The sequence below is a fragment of the Zonotrichia albicollis genome, unplaced genomic scaffold (genome assembly GCF_047830755.1).
Source record: "Zonotrichia albicollis isolate bZonAlb1 unplaced genomic scaffold, bZonAlb1.hap1 Scaffold_257, whole genome shotgun sequence".
Lineage (NCBI taxonomy): Eukaryota > Metazoa > Chordata > Aves > Passeriformes > Passerellidae > Zonotrichia > Zonotrichia albicollis.
In genome coordinates this window covers 7,340,816-7,359,674 of record NW_027428429.1, presented here as the reverse complement: position 1 = coordinate 7,359,674, position 18,859 = coordinate 7,340,816, and positions in this window count along the sequence as shown.

Below are 18,859 nucleotides of genomic sequence, written 5' to 3'. Positions count from 1 at the left end.
GTTTTCTGTGCAGGCACAGTTTCTCCTTGCCAGACATAGTGGAAAAGTTTTTTGCAATGATGTAGACCACAAAAGACGCTAACGACGAAAGATACGGAGCTCCCCGGAGCTAAGCGCCGGTCCCGGGCACATTGCGGCAGAAGCCGCCGCACTGGAGTGCATTGTGACCGGCACAATCGCCTTTGCGCGAAGAAGCCGCTTCTTCGTCTCCGCGAGCCGGAGAGAGCGGCTGCTTCGGAAAGGTGAAGAATGTAGCTGCACAACACTGGGATAGTGTGCGCAGCTTGCAAACTGATAGAAAACAGTACCTTACCGCTTTCCTACCTTTTCCAAACACATGAATATTCGGTTGGAAGGTGTTTTGGACAACTTTGTTTTTGTTCTTGCAAAACACTCTGCAAACCTCTCTGCAACATGTAAAACACGATGGGAGATGTTTTCTGTGCAGGCACAGTTTCACCTTGCCTGACATAGTGAAAAACCTTTCTGCAATGATGGAGACCACAAAAGACGCTAAAGACGAAAGTACGGAGTTCCCCGGAGCAAAGCGCCGGTCCCGGGCACATTTCGGCAGAAGCCGCCGCACTGGAGTGCACTGTGACCGGCACAATCGCCTTTGCGCGAAGAAGCCGCTTCATCGCCTCCGGCAGCTGGAGAGTGCGGCTGCTTCGGAAAGGTGAGAATGAAGCTGCACATCACTAGAATTGTGTGCGCAGCTTGCAAACTGAGAGAAAACAGTACCTTACCACTTTCCTACCTTTTCCAAACACATAAATGTTCGGTTGGAAGGTGTTTTGGACAACTTTGTTTTTCTTCTTGCAAAACACTCTGCAAACCTCTCTGCAACATGTAAAACACGATGGGAGATGTTTTCTGTGCAGGCACAGTTTCTCCTTGCCAGACATAGTGGAAAAGTTTTTCCAATGATGTTGACCACAAAAGTACTGAAAGAAGAAGGTACGGATGTCCCCGGAGCTAAGCGCCGGTCCCGGGCACATTTCGGCAGAAGCCGACGCACTGGAGTGCACTGTGACCGGCACAATGGCCTTTGCGCGAAGAAGCCGCTTCTTCGTCTCCGGGGGCCGGAGAGAGCGGCTGCTTCGGAAAGGTGAAGAATGAACCTGCACAACACTGGGATAGTGTGCGCAGCTTGCAAACTGATAGAAGACAGTACTTTACAACTCTCCTACCTTTTCCAAACACGTGAACATTCGGTTGGAAGGTGTTTTGGACAACTTTGTTTTTCTTCTTGCAAAACACTCTGCAAACCTCTCTGCAACATGTAAAACACGATGGGAGATGTTTTCTGTGCTGGCACAGTTTCTCCTTGCCAGACATAGTGGAAAAGTTTTTCCAATGATGTAGACCACAAAAGACGCTAAAGACGAAGGATACGCAGCTCCCCGGAGCTAAGCGCCGGTCCCGGGCACATTTCGGCAGAAGCCGCCGCACTGGAGTGCACTGTGACAGGCACAATCGCCTTTGCGCGAAGAAGCCGCTTCTTCGTCTCCGCGAGCCGGAGAGAGCGGCTACTTCGGAAAGGTGAAGAATGAAGCTGAACAACACTGGGATAGTGTGCGCAGCTTGCAAACTGATAGAAGACAGTACCTTACAACTCTCCTACCTTTCCAAACACATGAACATTCGGTTGGAAGGTGTTTTGGACAACTTTGTTTTTCTTCTTGCAAAACACTCTGCAAACCTCTCTGCAACATGTAAAACACGATGGGAGATGTTTTCTGTGCAGGCACAGTTTCACCTTGCCTGACATAGTGAAAAATCTTTCTGCAATGATGTAGACCACAAAAGACGCTAAAGACGAAGGATACGGATGTCCCCGGAGCTAAGCGCCGGTCCCGGGCACATTGCGGCAGAAGCCGCCGCTCTGGAGTGCACTGTGACCGGCACAATCGCCTTTGCGCGAAGAAGCCGCTTCTTCGTCTCCGCGAGCCGGAGAGAGCGGCTGCTTCGGAAAGGTGAAGAATGAAGCTGAACAACACTGGGATAGTGTGCGCAGCTTGCAAACTGATAGAAGACAGTACCTTACAACTCTCCTACCTTTCCAAACACATGAACATTCGGTTGGAAGGTGTTTTGGACAACTTTGTTTTTCTTCTTGCAAAACACTCTGCAAACCTCTCTGCAACATGTAAAACACGATGGGAGATGTTTTCTGTGCAGGCACAGTTTCTCCTTGCCAGACATAGTGGAAAAGTTTTTTGCAATGATGTAGACCACAAAAGACGCTAACGACGAAAGATACGGAGCTCCCCGGAGCTAAGCGCCGGTCCCGGGCACATTTCGGCAGAAGCCGCCGCACTGGAGTGCATTGTGACCGGCACAATCGCCTTTGCGCGAAGAAGCCGCTTCTTCGTCTCCGCGAGCCGGAGAGAGCGGCTGCTTCGGAAAGGTGAAGAATGAAGCTGCACAACACTGGATGGTGTGCGCAGCTTGCAAACTGATAGAAAACAGTACCTTACCACTCTCCTACCTTTTCCAAACACATGAATATTCGGTTGGAAGTTGTTTTGGACAACTTTGTTTTTCTTCTTGCAAAACACTCTGCAAACCTCTCTGCAACATGTAAAACACGATGGGAGATGTTTTCTGTGCAGGCACAGTTTCACCTTGTCAGACATAGTGGAAAAGTTTTTTGCAATGATGTAGACCACAAAAGACGCTAACGACGAAAGATACGGAGCTCCCCGGAGCTAAGCGCCGGTCCCGGGCACATTGCGGCAGAAGCCGCCGCACTGGAGTGCACTGTGACAGGCACAATCGCCTTTGCGCGAAGAAGCCGCTTCTTCGTCTCCGCGAGCCGGAGAGAGCGGCTGCTTCGGAAAGGTGAAGAATGTAGCTGCACAACACTGGGATAGTGTGCGCAGCTTGCAAACTGATAGAAAACAGTACCTTACCACTTTCCTACCTTTTCCAAACACATGAATATTCGGTTGGAAGGTGTTTTGGACAACTTTGTTTTTCTTCTTGCAAAACACTCTGCAAACCTCTCTGCAACATGTAAAACACGATGGGAGATGTTTTCTGTGCAGGCACAGTTTCACCATGCCTGACATAGCGAAAAACCTTTCTGCAATGATGTAGACCACAAAAGACGCTAAAGACGAAGGATACGCAGCTCCCCGGAGCTAAGCGCCGGTCCCGGGCACATTTCGGCAGAAGCCGCCGCACTGGAGTGCACTGTGACCGGCACAATCGCCTTTGCGCGAAGAAGCCGCTTCTTCGCCTCCGGCAGCTGGAGAGTGCGGCTGCTTCGGAAAGGTGAAGAATGAAGCTGCACAACACTGGGATAGTGTGCGCAGCTTGCAAACTGATAGAAAACAGTACCTTACCACTCTCATAACTTTTCCGAACACGTGAACATTCGGTTGGAAGGTGTTTTGGACAACTTTGTTTTTCTTCTTGCAAAACACTCTGCAAACCTCTCTGCAACATGTAAAACACGATGGGAGATGTTTTCTGTGCAGGCACAGTTTCTCCTTGCCAGACATAGTGGAAAAGTTTTTCCAATGATGTTGACCACAAAAGTACTGAAAGAAGAAGGTACGGATGTCCCCGGAGCTAAGCGCCGGTCCCGGGCACATTTCGGCAGAAGCCGACGCACTGGAGTGCACTGTGACCGGCACAATGGCCTTTGCGCGAAGAAGCCGCTTCTTCGTCTCCGGGGGCCGGAGAGAGCGGCTGCTTCGGAAAGGTGAAGAATGAACCTGCACAACACTGGGATAGTGTGCGCAGCTTGCAAACTGAGAGAAGACAGTACTTTACAACTCTCCTACCTTTTCCAAACACGTGAACATTCGGTTGGAAGGTGTTTTGGACAACTTTGTTTTTCTTCTTGCAAAACACTCTGCAAACCTCTCTGCAACATGTAAAACACGATGGGAGATGTTTTCTGTGCAGGCACAGTTTCTCCTTGCCAGAAGTAGTGGAAATGTTTTTTGCAATGATGGAGACCACAAAAGACGCTAAAGACGAAAGTACGGAGTTCCCCGGAGCTAAGCGCCGGTCCCGGGCACATTTCGGCAGAAGCCGCCGCACTGGAGTGCACTGTGACCGGCACAATCGCCTTTGCGCGAAGAAGCCGCTTCTTCGTCTCCGCGAGCCGGAGAGAGCGACTGCTTCGGAAAGGTGAAGAATGAAGCTGAACAACACTGGGATAGTGTGCGCAGCTTGCAAACTGATAGAAAACGGCACCTTACAACTCTCCTACCTTTTCCAAACACATAAATATTCGGTTGGAAGGTGTTTTGGACAACTTTGTTTTTCTTCTTGCAAAACACTCTGCAAACCTCTCTGCAACATGTAAAACACGATGGGAGATGTTTTCTGTGCAGGCACAGTTTCACCTTGTCTGACATAGTGAAAAAACTTTCTGCAATGATGTAGACCACAAAAGACGCTAAAGACGAAGGATACGCAGCTCCCCGGAGCTAAGCGCCGGTCCCGGGCACATTGCGGCAGAAGCCGCCGCACTGGAGTGCACTGTGACCGGCACAATCGCCTTTGCGCGAAGAAGCCGCTTCTTCGCCTCCGGCAGTTGGAGAGTGCGGCTGCTTCGGAAAGGTGAGAATGAAGCTGCACATCACTAGAATTGTGTGCGCAGCTTGCAAACTGATAGAAAACAGTACCTTACCACTTTCCTACCTTTTCCGAACACGTGAACATTCGGTTGGAAGGTGTTTTGGACAACTTTGTTTTTCTTCTTGCAAAACACTCTGCAAACCTCTCTGCAACATGTAAAACACGATGGGAGATGTTTTCTGTGCAGGCACAGTTTCTCCTTGCCAGACATAGTGGAAAAGTTTTTCCAATGATGTTGACCACAAAAGTACTGAAAGAAGAAAGTACGGATGTCCCCGGAGCTAAGCGCCGGTCCCGGGCACATTTCGGCAGAAGCCGACGCACTGGAGTGCACTGTGACCGGCACAATGGCCTTTGCGCGAAGAAGCCGCTTCTTCGTCTCCGGGGGCCGGAGAGAGCGGCTGCTTCGGAAAGGTGAAGAATGAAGCTGCACAACACTGGGATAGTGTGCGCAGCTTGCAAACTGAGAGAAGACAGTACTTTACAACTCTCCTACCTTTTCCAAACACGTGAACATTCGGTTGGAAGGTGTTTTGGACAACTTTGTTTTTCTTCTTGCAAAACACTCTGCAAACCTCTCTGCAACATGTAAAACACGATGGGAGATGTTTTCTGTGCAGGCACAGTTTCTCCTTGCCAGAAGTAGTGGAAATGTTTTTTGCAATGATGGAGACCACAAAAGACGCTAAAGACGAAAGTACGGAGTTCCCCGGAGCAAAGCGCCGGTCCCGGGCACATTTCGGCAGAAGCCGCCGCACTGGAGTGCACTGTGACCGGCACAATCGCCTTTGCGCGAAGAAGCCGCTTCTTCGTCTCCGGGGGCCGGAGAGAGCGGCTGCTTCGGAAAGGTGAAGAATGAAGCTGAACAACACTGGGATAGTGTGCGCAGCTTGCAAACTGATAGAAAACGGCACCTTACCACTTTCCTACCTTTTCCAAACACATAAATATTCGGTTGGAAGGTGTTTTGGACAACTTTGTTTTTCTTCTTGCAAAACACTCTGCAAACCTCTCTGCAACATGTAAAACACGATGGGAGATGTTTTCTGTGCAGGCACAGTTTCTCCTTGCCAGACATAGTGGAAAAGTTTTTCCAATGATGTTGACCACAAAAGTACTGAAAGAAGAAGGTACGGATGTCCCCGGAGCTAAGCGCCGGTCCCGGGCACATTTCGGCAGAAGCCGACGCACTGGAGTGCACTGTGACCGGCACAATGGCCTTTGCGCGAAGAAGCCGCTTCTTCGTCTCCGGGGGCCGGAGAGAGCGGCTGCTTCGGAAAGGTGAAGAATGAACCTGCACAACACTGGGATAGTGTGCGCAGCTTGCAAACTGAGAGAAGACAGTACTTTACAACTCTCCTACCTTTTCCAAACACGTGAACATTCGGTTGGAAGGTGTTTTGGACAACTTTGTTTTTCTTCTTGCAAAACACTCTGCAAACCTCTCTGCAACATGTAAAACACGATGGGAGATGTTTTCTGTGCAGGCACAGTTTCTCCTTGCCAGACATAGTGGAAAAGTTTTTCCAATGATGTAGACCACAAAAGACGCTAAAGACGAAGGATACGCAGCTCCCCGGAGCAAAGCGCCGGTCCCGGGCACATTTCGGCAGAAGCCGCTGCACTGGAGTGCACTGTGACAGGCACAATCGCCTTTGCGCGAAGAAGCCGCTTCTTCGTCTCCGCGAGCCGGAGAGAGCGGCTACTTCGGAAAGGTGAAGAATGAAGCTGAACAACACTGGGATAGTGTGCGCAGCTTGCAAACTGATAGAAAACGGTACCTTACCACTTTCCTACCTTTTCCAAACACATGAATATTCGGTTGGAAGGTGTTTTGGACAACTTTGTTTTTCTTCTTGCAAAACACTCTGCAAACCTCTCTGCAACATGTAAAACACGATGGGAGATGTTTTCTGTGCAGGCACAGTTTCTCCTTGCCACACATAGTGGAAACGTTTTTTGCAATGATGTAGACCACAAAAGTCCCGAAAGAAGACGGTACGGATGTCCCCGGAGCTAAGCGCCGGTCCCGGGCACATTGCGGCAGAAGCCGCCGCTCTGGAGTGCATTGTGACCGGCACAATCGCCTTTGCGCGAAGAAGCCGCTTCTTCGCCTCCGGCAGCTGGAGAGTGCGGCTGCTTCGGAAAGGTGAGAATGAAGCTGCACATCACTAGAATTGTGTGCGCAGCTTGCAAACTGATAGAAAACAGTACCTTACCACTTTCCTACCTTTTCCAAACACATGAATATTCGGTTGGAAGGTGTTTTGGACAACTTTGTTTTTCTTCTTGCAAAACACTCTGCAAACCTCTCTGCAACATGTAAAACACGATGGGAGATGTTTTCTGTGCAGGCACAGTTTCACCTTGCCTGACATAGTGAAAAACCTTTCTGCAATGATGGAGACCACAAAAGACGCTAAAGACGAAGGATACGGATGTCCCCGGAGCTAAGCGCCGGTCCCGGGCACATTTCGGCAGAAGCCGCCGCACTGGAGTGCACTGTGACCGGCACAATCGCCTTTGCGCGAAGAAGCCGCTTCTTCGCCTCCGGCAGCTGGAGAGTGCGGCTGCTTCGGAAAGGTGAGAATGAAGCTGCACATCACTAGAATTGTGTGCGCAGCTTGCAAACTGATAGAAAACAGTACCTTACCACTTTCCTACCTTTTCCAAACACATGAATATTCGGTTGGAAGGTGTTTTGGACAACTTTGTTTTTCTTCTTGCAAAACACTCTGCAAACCTCTCTGCAACATGTAAAACACGATGGGAGATGTTTTCTGTGCAGGCACAGTTTCTCCTTGCCAGACATAGTGGAAAAGTTTTTCCAATGATGTTGACCACAAAAGTACTGAAAGAAGAAGGTACGGATGTCCCCGGAGCTAAGCGCCGGTCCCGGGCACATTTCGGCAGAAGCCGACGCACTGGAGTGCACTGTGACCGGCACAATGGCCTTTGCGCGAAGAAGCCGCTTCTTCGTCTCCGGGGGCCGGAGAGAGCGGCTGCTTCGGAAAGGTGAAGAATGAACCTGCACAACACTGGGATAGTGTGCGCAGCTTGCAAACTGAGAGAAGACAGTACTTTACAACTCTCCTACCTTTTCCAAACACGTGAACATTCGGTTGGAAGGTGTTTTGGACAACTTTGTTTTTCTTCTTGCAAAACACTCTGCAAACCTCTCTGCAACATGTAAAACACGATGGGAGATGTTTTCTGTGCTGGCACAGTTTCTCCTTGCCAGACATAGTGGAAAAGTTTTTCCAATGATGTAGACCACAAAAGACGCTAAAGACGAAGGATACGCAGCTCCCCGGAGCTAAGCGCCGGTCCCGGGCACATTTCGGCAGAAGCCGCCGCACTGGAGTGCACTGTGACAGGCACAATCGCCTTTGCGCGAAGAAGCCGCTTCTTCGTCTCCGCGAGCCGGAGAGAGCGGCTACTTCGGAAAGGTGAAGAATGAAGCTGAACAACACTGGGATAGTGTGCGCATCTTGCAAACTGATAGAAAACAGTACCTTACCACTTTCCTACCTTTTCCAAACACATGAATATTCGGTTGGAAGGTGTTTTGGACAACTTTGTTTTTCTTCTTGCAAAACACTCTGCAAACCTCTCTGCAACATGTAAAACACGATGGGAGATGTTTTCTGTGCAGGCACAGTTTCTCCTTGCCACACATAGTGGAAACGTTTTTTGCAATGATGTAGACCACAAAAGTCCCGAAAGAAGACGGTACGGATGTCCCCGGAGCTAAGCGCCGGTCCCGGGCACATTGCGGCAGAAGCCGCCGCTCTGGAGTGCATTGTGACCGGCACAATCGCCTTTGCGCGAAGAAGCCGCTTCTTCGCCTCCGGCAGCTGGAGAGTGCGGCTGCTCCGGAAAGGTGAAGAATGAAGCTGCACAACACTGGGATAGTGTGCGCAGCTTGCAAACTGATAGAAGACAGTACCTTACAACTCTCCTACCTTTCCGAACACATGAACATTCGGTTGGAAGGTGTTTTGGACAACTTTGTTTTTCTTCTTGCAAAACACTCTGCAAACCTCTCTGCAACATGTAAAACACGATGGGAGATGTTTTCTGTGCAGGCACAGTTTCACCTTGCCTGACATAGTGAAAAACCTTTCTGCAATGATGTAGACCACAAAAGACGCTAAAGACGAAGGATACGGATGTCCCCGGAGCTAAGCGCCGGTCCCGGGCACATTTCGGCAGAAGCCGCCGCACTGGAGTGCACTGTGACCGGCACAATCGCCTTTGCGCGAAGAAGCCGCTTCTTCGCCTCCGGCAGCTGGAGAGTGCGGCTGCTTCGGAAAGGTGAGAATGAAGCTGCACATCACTAGAATTGTGTGCGCAGCTTGCAAACTGATAAAAAACAGTACCTTACCACTCTCCTACCTTTTCCGAACACGTGAACATTCGGTTGGAAGGTGTTTTGGACAACTTTGTTTTTCTTCTTGCAAAACACTCTGCAAACCTCTCTGCAACATGTAAAACACGATGGGAGATGTTTTCTGTGCAGGCACAGTTTCACCTTGCCTGACATAGTGAAAAACCTTTCTGCAATGATGGAGACCACAAAAGACGCTAAAGACGAAAGTACGGAGTTCCCCGGAGCAAAGCGCCGGTCCCGGGCACATTTCGGCAGAAGCCGCCGCACTGGAGTGCACTGTGACCGGCACAATCGCCTTTGCGCGAAGAAGCCGCTTCATCGCCTCTGGCAGCTGGAGAGTGCGGCTGCTTCGGAAAGGTGAGAATGAAGCTGCACATCACTAGAATTGTGTGCGCAGCTTGCAAACTGAGAGAAAACAGTACCTTACCACTTTCCTACCTTTTCCAAACACATAAATGTTCGGTTGGAAGGTGTTTTGGACAACTTTGTTTTTCTTCTTGCAAAACACTCTGCAAACCTCTCTGCAACATGTAAAACACGATGGGAGATGTTTTCTGTGCAGGCACAGTTTCTCCTTGCCAGACATAGTGGAAAAGTTTTTCCAATGATGTTGACCACAAAAGTACTGAAAGAAGAAGGTACGGATGTCCCCGGAGCTAAGCGCCGGTCCCGGGCACATTTCGGCAGAAGCCGACGCACTGGAGTGCACTGTGACCGGCACAATGGCCTTTGCGCGAAGAAGCCGCTTCTTCGTCTCCGGGGGCCGGAGAGAGCGGCTGCTTCGGAAAGGTGAAGAATGAACCTGCACAACACTGGGATAGTGTGCGCAGCTTGCAAACTGATAGAAGACAGTACTTTACAACTCTCCTACCTTTTCCAAACACGTGAACATTCGGTTGGAAGGTGTTTTGGACAACTTTGTTTTTCTTCTTGCAAAACACTCTGCAAACCTCTCTGCAACATGTAAAACACGATGGGAGATGTTTTCTGTGCTGGCACAGTTTCTCCTTGCCAGAAGTAGTGGAAATGTTTTTTGCAATGATGGAGACCACAAAAGACGCTAAAGACGAAAGTACGGAGTTCCCCGGAGCAAAGCGCCGGTCCCGGGCACATTTCGGCAGAAGCCGCCGCACTGGAGTGCACTGTGACCGGCACAATCGCCTTTGCGCGAAGAAGCCGCTTCTTCGTCTCCGCGAGCCGGAGAGACCGACTGCTTCGGAAAGGTGAAGAATGAAGCTGAACAACACTGGGATAGTGTGCGCAGCTTGCAAACTGATAGAAAACGGCACCTTACAACTCTCCTACCTTTTCCAAACACATAAATATTCGGTTGGAAGGTGTTTTGGACAACTTTGTTTTTCTTCTTGCAAAACACTCTGCAAACCTCTCTGCAACATGTAAAACACGATGGGAGATGTTTTCTGTGCAGGCACAGTTTCTCCTTGCCAGACATAGTGGAAAAGTTTTTCCAATGATGTTGACCACAAAAGTACTGAAAGAAGAAGGTACGGATGTCCCCGGAGCTAAGCGCCGGTCCCGGGCACATTTCGGCAGAAGCCGACGCACTGGAGTGCACTGTGACCGGCACAATGGCCTTTGCGCGAAGAAGCCGCTTCTTCGTCTCCGGGGGCCGGAGAGAGCGGCTGCTTCGGAAAGGTGAAGAATGAACCTGCACAACACTGGGATAGTGTGCGCAGCTTGCAAACTGAGAGAAGACAGTACTTTACAACTCTCCTACCTTTTCCAAACACGTGAACATTCGGTTGGAAGGTGTTTTGGACAACTTTGTTTTTCTTCTTGCAAAACACTCTGCAAACCTCTCTGCAACATGTAAAACACGATGGGAGATGTTTTCTGTGCAGGCACAGTTTCTCCTTGCCAGACATAGTGGAAAAGTTTTTCCAATGATGTAGACCACAAAAGACGCTAAAGACGAAGGATACGCAGCTCCCCGGAGCAAAGCGCCGGTCCCGGGCACATTTCGGCAGAAGCCGCCGCACTGGAGTGCACTGTGACAGGCACAATCGCCTTTGCGCGAAGAAGCCGCTTCTTCGTCTCCGCGAGCCGGAGAGAGCGGCTACTTCGGAAAGGTGAAGAATGAAGCTGAACAACACTGGGATAGTGTGCGCAGCTTGCAAACTGAGAGAAGACAGTACTTTACAACTCTCCTACCTTTTCCAAACACGTGAACATTCGGTTGGAAGGTGTTTTGGACAACTTTGTTTTTCTTCTTGCAAAACACTCTGCAAACCTCTCTGCAACATGTAAAACACGATGGGAGATGTTTTCTGTGCAGGCACAGTTTCACCTTGCCTGACATAGTGAAAAACCTTTCTGCAATGATGGAGACCACAAAAGACGCTAAAGACGAAGGATACGGATGTCCCCGGAGCTAAGCGCCGGTCCCGGGCACATTTCGGCAGAAGCCGCCGCACTGGAGTGCACTGTGACCGGCACAATGGCCTTTGCGCGAAGAAGCCGCTTCTTCGCCTCCGGCAGCTGGAGAGTGCGGCTGCTTCGGAAAGGTGAGAATGAAGCTGCACATCACTAGAATTGTGTGCGCAGCTTGCAAACTGATAGAAAACAGTACCTTACCACTTTCCTACCTTTTCCGAACACGTGAACATTCGGTTGGAAGTTGTTTTGGACAACTTTGTTTTTCTTCTTGCAAAACACTCTGCAAACCTCTCTGCAACATGTAAAACACGATGGGAGATGTTTTCTGTGCAGGCACAGTTTCACCTTGTCAGACATAGCGAAAAACCTTTCTGCAATGATGTAGACCACAAAAGACGCTAAAGACGAAGGATACGCAGCTCCCCGGAGCTAAGCGCCGGTCCCGGGCACATTTCGGCAGAAGCCGCCGCACTGGAGTGCACTGTGACAGGCACAATCGCCTTTGCGCGAAGAAGCCGCTTCTTCGCCTCCGGCAGCTGGAGAGTGCGGCTGCTTCGGAAAGGTGAGAATGAAGCTGCACATCACTAGAATTGTGTGCGCAGCTTGCAAACTGATAGAAAACAGTACCTTACCACTTTCCTACCTTTTCCAAACACATGAACATTCGGTTGGAAGGTGTTTTGGACAACTTTGTTTTTCTTCTTGCAAAACACTCTGCAAACCTCTCTGCAACATGTAAAACACGATGGGAGATGTTTTCTGTGCAGGCACAGTTTCTCCTTGCCACACATAGTGGAAACGTTTTTTGCAATGATGTAGACCACAAAAGTCCCGAAAGAAGACGGTACGGATGTCCCCGGAGCTAAGCGCCGGTCCCGGGCACATTGCGGCAGAAGCCGCCGCTCTGGAGTGCATTGTGACCGGCACAATCGCCTTTGCGCGAAGAAGCCGCTTCTTCGCCTCCGGCAGCTGGAAAGTGCGGCTGCTCCGGAAAGGTGAAGAATGAAGCTGCACAACACTGGGATAGTATGCGCAGCTTGCAAACTGATAGAAGACAGTACCTTACAACTCTCCTACCTTTTCCAAACACATGAACATTCGGTTGGAAGGTGTTTTGGACAACTTTGTTTTTCTTCTTGCAAAACACTCTGCAAACCTCTCTGCAACATGTAAAACACGATGGGAGATGTTTTCTGTGCAGGCACAGTTTCACCTTGCCTGACATAGTGAAAAACCTTTCTGCAATGATGGAGACCACAAAAGACGCTAAAGACGAAGGATACGGATGTCCCCGGAGCTAAGCGCCGGTCCCGGGCACATTTCGGCAGAAGCCGCCGCACTGGAGTGCACTGTGACCGGCACAATCGCCTTTGCGCGAAGAAGCCGCTTCTTCGCCTCCGGCAGCTGGAGAGTGCGGCTGCTTCGGAAAGGTGAGAATGAAGCTGCACATCACTAGAATTGTGTGCGCAGCTTGCAAACTGATAGAAAACAGTACCTTACCACTTTCCTACCTTTTCCAAACACATGAATATTCGGTTGGAAGGTGTTTTGGACAACTTTGTTTTTCTTCTTGCAAAACACTCTGCAAACCTCTCTGCAACATGTAAAACACGATGGGAGATGTTTTCTGTGCAGGCACAGTTTCACCTTGTCTGACATAGTGAAAAAACTTTCTGCAATGATGTAGACCACAAAAGACGCTAAAGACGAAGGATACGCAGCTCCCCGGAGCTAAGCGCCGGTCCCGGGCACATTGCGGCAGAAGCCGCCGCACTGGAGTGCACTGTGACCGGCACAATCGCCTTTGCGCGAAGAAGCCGCTTCTTCGCCTCCGGCAGTTGGAGAGTGCGGCTGCTTCGGAAAGGTGAGAATGAAGCTGCACATCACTAGAATTGTGTGCGCAGCTTGCAAACTGATAGAAAACAGTACCTTACCACTTTCCTACCTTTTCCGAACACGTGAACATTCGGTTGGAAGGTGTTTTGGACAACTTTGTTTTTCTTCTTGCAAAACACTCTGCAAACCTCTCTGCAACATGTAAAACACGATGGGAGATGTTTTCTGTGCAGGCACAGTTTCTCCTTGCCAGACATAGTGGAAAAGTTTTTCCAATGATGTTGACCACAAAAGTACTGAAAGAAGAAAGTACGGATGTCCCCGGAGCTAAGCGCCGGTCCCGGGCACATTTCGGCAGAAGCCGACGCACTGGAGTGCACTGTGACCGGCACAATGGCCTTTGCGCGAAGAAGCCGCTTCTTCGTCTCCGGGGGCCGGAGAGAGCGGCTGCTTCGGAAAGGTGAAGAATGAAGCTGCACAACACTGGGATAGTGTGCGCAGCTTGCAAACTGAGAGAAGACAGTACTTTACAACTCTCCTACCTTTTCCAAACACGTGAACATTCGGTTGGAAGGTGTTTTGGACAACTTTGTTTTTCTTCTTGCAAAACACTCTGCAAACCTCTCTGCAACATGTAAAACACGATGGGAGATGTTTTCTGTGCAGGCACAGTTTCTCCTTGCCAGAAGTAGTGGAAATGTTTTTTGCAATGATGGAGACCACAAAAGACGCTAAAGACGAAAGTACGGAGTTCCCCGGAGCAAAGCGCCGGTCCCGGGCACATTTCGGCAGAAGCCGCCGCACTGGAGTGCACTGTGACCGGCACAATCGCCTTTGCGCGAAGAAGCCGCTTCTTCGTCTCCGCGAGCCGGAGAGAGCGGCTACTTCGGAAAGGTGAAGAATGAAGCTGAACAACACTGGGATAGTGTGCGCAGCTTGCAAACTGATAGAAAACGGTACCTTACCACTTTCCTACCTTTTCCAAACACATGAATATTCGGTTGGAAGGTGTTTTGGACAACTTTGTTTTTCTTCTTGCAAAACACTCTGCAAACCTCTCTGCAACATGTAAAACACGATGGGAGATGTTTTCTGTGCAGGCACAGTTTCTCCTTGCCACACATAGTGGAAACGTTTTTTGCAATGATGTAGACCACAAAAGTCCCGAAAGAAGACGGTACGGATGTCCCCGGAGCTAAGCGCCGGTCCCGGGCACATTGCGGCAGAAGCCGCCGCTCTGGAGTGCATTGTGACCGGCACAATCGCCTTTGCGCGAAGAAGCCGCTTCTTCGCCTCCGGCAGCTGGAGAGTGCGGCTGCTTCGGAAAGGTGAGAATGAAGCTGCACATCACTAGAATTGTGTGCGCAGCTTGCAAACTGATAGAAAACAGTACCTTACCACTTTCCTACCTTTTCCAAACACATGAATATTCGGTTGGAAGGTGTTTTGGACAACTTTGTTTTTCTTCTTGCAAAACACTCTGCAAACCTCTCTGCAACATGTAAAACACGATGGGAGATGTTTTCTGTGCAGGCACAGTTTCACCTTGCCTGACATAGTGAAAAACCTTTCTGCAATGATGGAGACCACAAAAGACGCTAAAGACGAAGGATACGGATGTCCCCGGAGCTAAGCGCCGGTCCCGGGCACATTTCGGCAGAAGCCGCCGCACTGGAGTGCACTGTGACCGGCACAATCGCCTTTGCGCGAAGAAGCCGCTTCTTCGCCTCCGGCAGCTGGAGAGTGCGGCTGCTTCGGAAAGGTGAGAATGAAGCTGCACATCACTAGAATTGTGTGCGCAGCTTGCAAACTGATAGAAAACAGTACCTTACCACTTTCCTACCTTTTCCAAACACATGAATATTCGGTTGGAAGGTGTTTTGGACAACTTTGTTTTTCTTCTTGCAAAACACTCTGCAAACCTCTCTGCAACATGTAAAACACGATGGGAGATGTTTTCTGTGCAGGCACAGTTTCACCTTGTCTGACATAGTGAAAAAACTTTCTGCAATGATGTAGACCACAAAAGACGCTAAAGACGAAGGATACGCAGCTCCCCGGAGCTAAGCGCCGGTCCCGGGCACATTTCGGCAGAAGCCGCCGCACTGGAGTGCACTGTGACCGGCACAATCGCCTTTGCGCGAAGAAGCCGCTTCTTCGTCTCCGGGGGCCGGAGAGAGCGGCTGCTTCGGAAAGGTGAAGAATGAAGCTGAACAACACTGGGATAGTGTGCGCAGCTTGTAAACTGATAGAAAACGGCACCTTACCACTTTCCTACCTTTTCCAAACACATAAATATTCGGTTGGAAGGTGTTTTGGACAACTTTGTTTTTCTTCTTGCAAAACACTCTGCAAACCTCTCTGCAACATGTAAAACACGATGGGAGATGTTTTCTGTGCAGGCACAGTTTCTCCTTGCCAGACATAGTGGAAAAGTTTTTCCAATGATGTTGACCACAAAAGTACTGAAAGAAGAAGGTACGGATGTCCCCGGAGCTAAGCGCCGGTCCCGGGCACATTTCGGCAGAAGCCGACGCACTGGAGTGCACTGTGACCGGCACAATGGCCTTTGCGCGAAGAAGCCGCTTCTTCGTCTCCGCGAGCCGGAGAGAGCGGCTGCTTCGGAAAGGTGAAGAATGAAGCTGCAGAACACTGGATGGTGTGCGCAGCTTGCAAACTGATAGAAAACAGTACCTTACCACTCTCCTACCTTTTCCAAACACATGAATATTCGGTTGGAAGGTGTTTTGGACAACTTTGTTTTTCTTCTTGCAAAACACTCTGCAAGCCTCTCTGCAACATGTAAAACACGATGGGAGGTGTTTTCTGTGCAGGCACAGTTTCACCTTGTCAGACATAGCGAAAAACCTTTCTGCAATGATGTAGACCACAAAAGACGCTAAAGACGAAGGATACGCAGCTCCCCGGAGCTAAGCGCCGGTCCCGGGCACATTTCGGCAGAAGCCGCCGCACTGGAGTGCACTGTGACCGGCACAATCGCCTTTGCGCGAAGAAGCCGCTTCTTCGCCTCCGGCAGCTGGAGAGTGCGGCTGCTTCGGAAAGGTGAGAATGAAGCTGCACATCACTAGAATTGTGTGCGCAGCTTGCAAACTGATAGAAAACAGTACCTTACCACTTTCCTACCTTTTCCAAACACATGAACATTCGGTTGGAAGGTGTTTTGGACAACTTTGTTTTTCTTCTTGCAAAACACTCTGCAAACCTCTCTGCAACATGTAAAACACGATGGGAGATGTTTTCTGTGCAGGCACAGTTTCTCCTTGCCAGAAGTAGTGGAAATGTTTTTTGCAATGATGGAGACCACAAAAGACGCTAAAGACGAAAGTACAGAGTTCCCCGGAGCTAAGCGCCGGTCCCGGGCACATTTCGGCAGAAGCCGCCGCACTGGAGTGCACTGTGACAGGCACAATGGCCTTTGCGCGAAGAAGCCGCTTCTTCGTCTCCGCGAGCCGGAGAGAGCGGCTACTTCGGAAAGGTGAAGAATGAAGCTGCACAACACTGGGATAGTGTGCGCAGCTTGCAAACTGATAGAAGACAGTACCTTACAACTCTCCTACCTTTTCCAAACACATAAATATTCGCTTGGAAGGTGTTTTGGACAACTTTGTTTTTCTTCTTGCAAAACACTCTGCAAACCTCTCTGCAACATGTAAAACACGATGGGAGATGTTTTCTGTGCAGGCACAGTTTCTCCTTGCCAGACATAGTGGAAAAGTTTTTCCAATGATGTTGACCACAAAAGTACTGAAAGAAGAAGGTACGGATGTCCCCGGAGCTAAGCGCCGGTCCCGGGCACATTTCGGCAGAAGCCGCCGCACTGGAGTGCACTGTGACCGGCACAATGGCCTTTGCGCGAAGAAGCCGCTTCTTCGTCTCCGCGAGCCGGAGAGAGCGGCTGCTTCGGAAAGGTGAAGAATGAAGCTGCAGAACACTGGATGGTGTGCGCAGCTTGCAAACTGATAGAAAACAGTACCTTACCACTCTCCTACCTTTTCCAAACACATGAATATTCGGTTGGAAGGTGTTTTGGACAACTTTGTTTTTCTTCTTGCAAAACACTCTGCAAGCCTCTCTGCAACATGTAAAACACGATGGGAGATGTTTTCTGTGCAGGCACAGTTTCACCTTGTCAGACATAGCGAAAAACCTTTCTGCAATGATGTAGACCACAAAAGACGCTAAAGACGAAGGATACGGATGTCCCCGGAGCTAAGCGCCGGTCCCGGGCACATTTCGGCAGAAGCCGCCGCACTGGAGTGCACTGTGACCGGCACAATCGCCTTTGCGCGAAGAAGCCGCTTCTTCGCCTCCGGCAGCTGGAGAGTGCGGCTGCTTCGGAAAGGTGAGAATGAAGCTGCACATCACTAGAATTGTGTGCGCAGCTTGCAAACTGATAGAAAACAGTACCTTACCACTTTCCTACCTTTTCCAAACACATGAACATTCGGTTGGAAGGTGTTTTGGACAACTTTGTTTTTCTTCTTGCAAAACACTCTGCAAACCTCTCTGCAACATGTAAAACACGATGGGAGATGTTTTCTGTGCAGGCACAGTTTCTCCTTGCCAGACATAGTGGAAAAGTTTTTCCAATGATGTTGACCACAAAAGTACTGAAAGAAGAAGGTACGGATGTCCCCGGAGCTAAGCGCCGGTCCCGGGCACATTTCGGCAGAAGCCGACGCACTGGAGTGCACTGTGACCGGCACAATGGCCTTTGCGCGAAGAAGGCGCTTCTTCGTCTCCGGGGGCCGGAGAGAGCGGCTGCTTCGGAAAGGTGAAGAATGAACCTGCACAACACTGGGATAGTGTGCGCAGCTTGCAAACTGAGAGAAGACAGTACTTTACAACTCTCCTACCTTTTCCAAACACGTGAACATTCGGTTGGAAGGTGTTTTGGACAACTTTGTTTTTCTTCTTGCAAAACACTCTGCAAACCTCTCTGCAACATGTAAAACACGATGGGAGATGTTTTCTGTGCAGGCACAGTTTCTCCTTGCCAGAAGTAGTGGAAATGTTTTTTGCAATGATGGAGACCACAAAAGACGCTAAAGACGAAAGTACAGAGTTCCCCGGAGCTAAGCGCCGGTCCCGGGCACATTTCGGCAGAAGCCGCCGCACTGGAGTGCACTGTGACAGGCACAATCGCCTTTGCGCGAAGAAGCCGCTTCTTCGTCTCCGCGAGCCGGAGAGAGCGGCTACTTCGGAAAGGTGAAGAATGAAGCTGCACAACACTGGGATAGTGTGCGCAGCTTGCAAACTGATAGAAGACAGTACCTTACAACTCTCCTACCTTTTCCAAACACATAAATATTCGCTTGGAAGGTGTTTTGGACAACTTTGTTTTTCTTCTTGCAAAACACTCTGCAAACCTCTCTGCAACATGTAAAACACGATGGGAGATGTTTTCTGTGCAGGCACAGTTTCACCTTGTCAGACATAGCGAAAAAGTTTTTCCAATGATGTAGACCACAAAAGACGCTAAAGACGAAGGATACGCAGCTCCCCGGAGCTAAGCGCCGGTCCCGGGCACATTTCGGCAGAAGCCGCCGCACTGGAGTGCACTGTGACCGGCACAATCGCCTTTGCGCGAAGAAGCCGCTTCTTCGTCTCCGC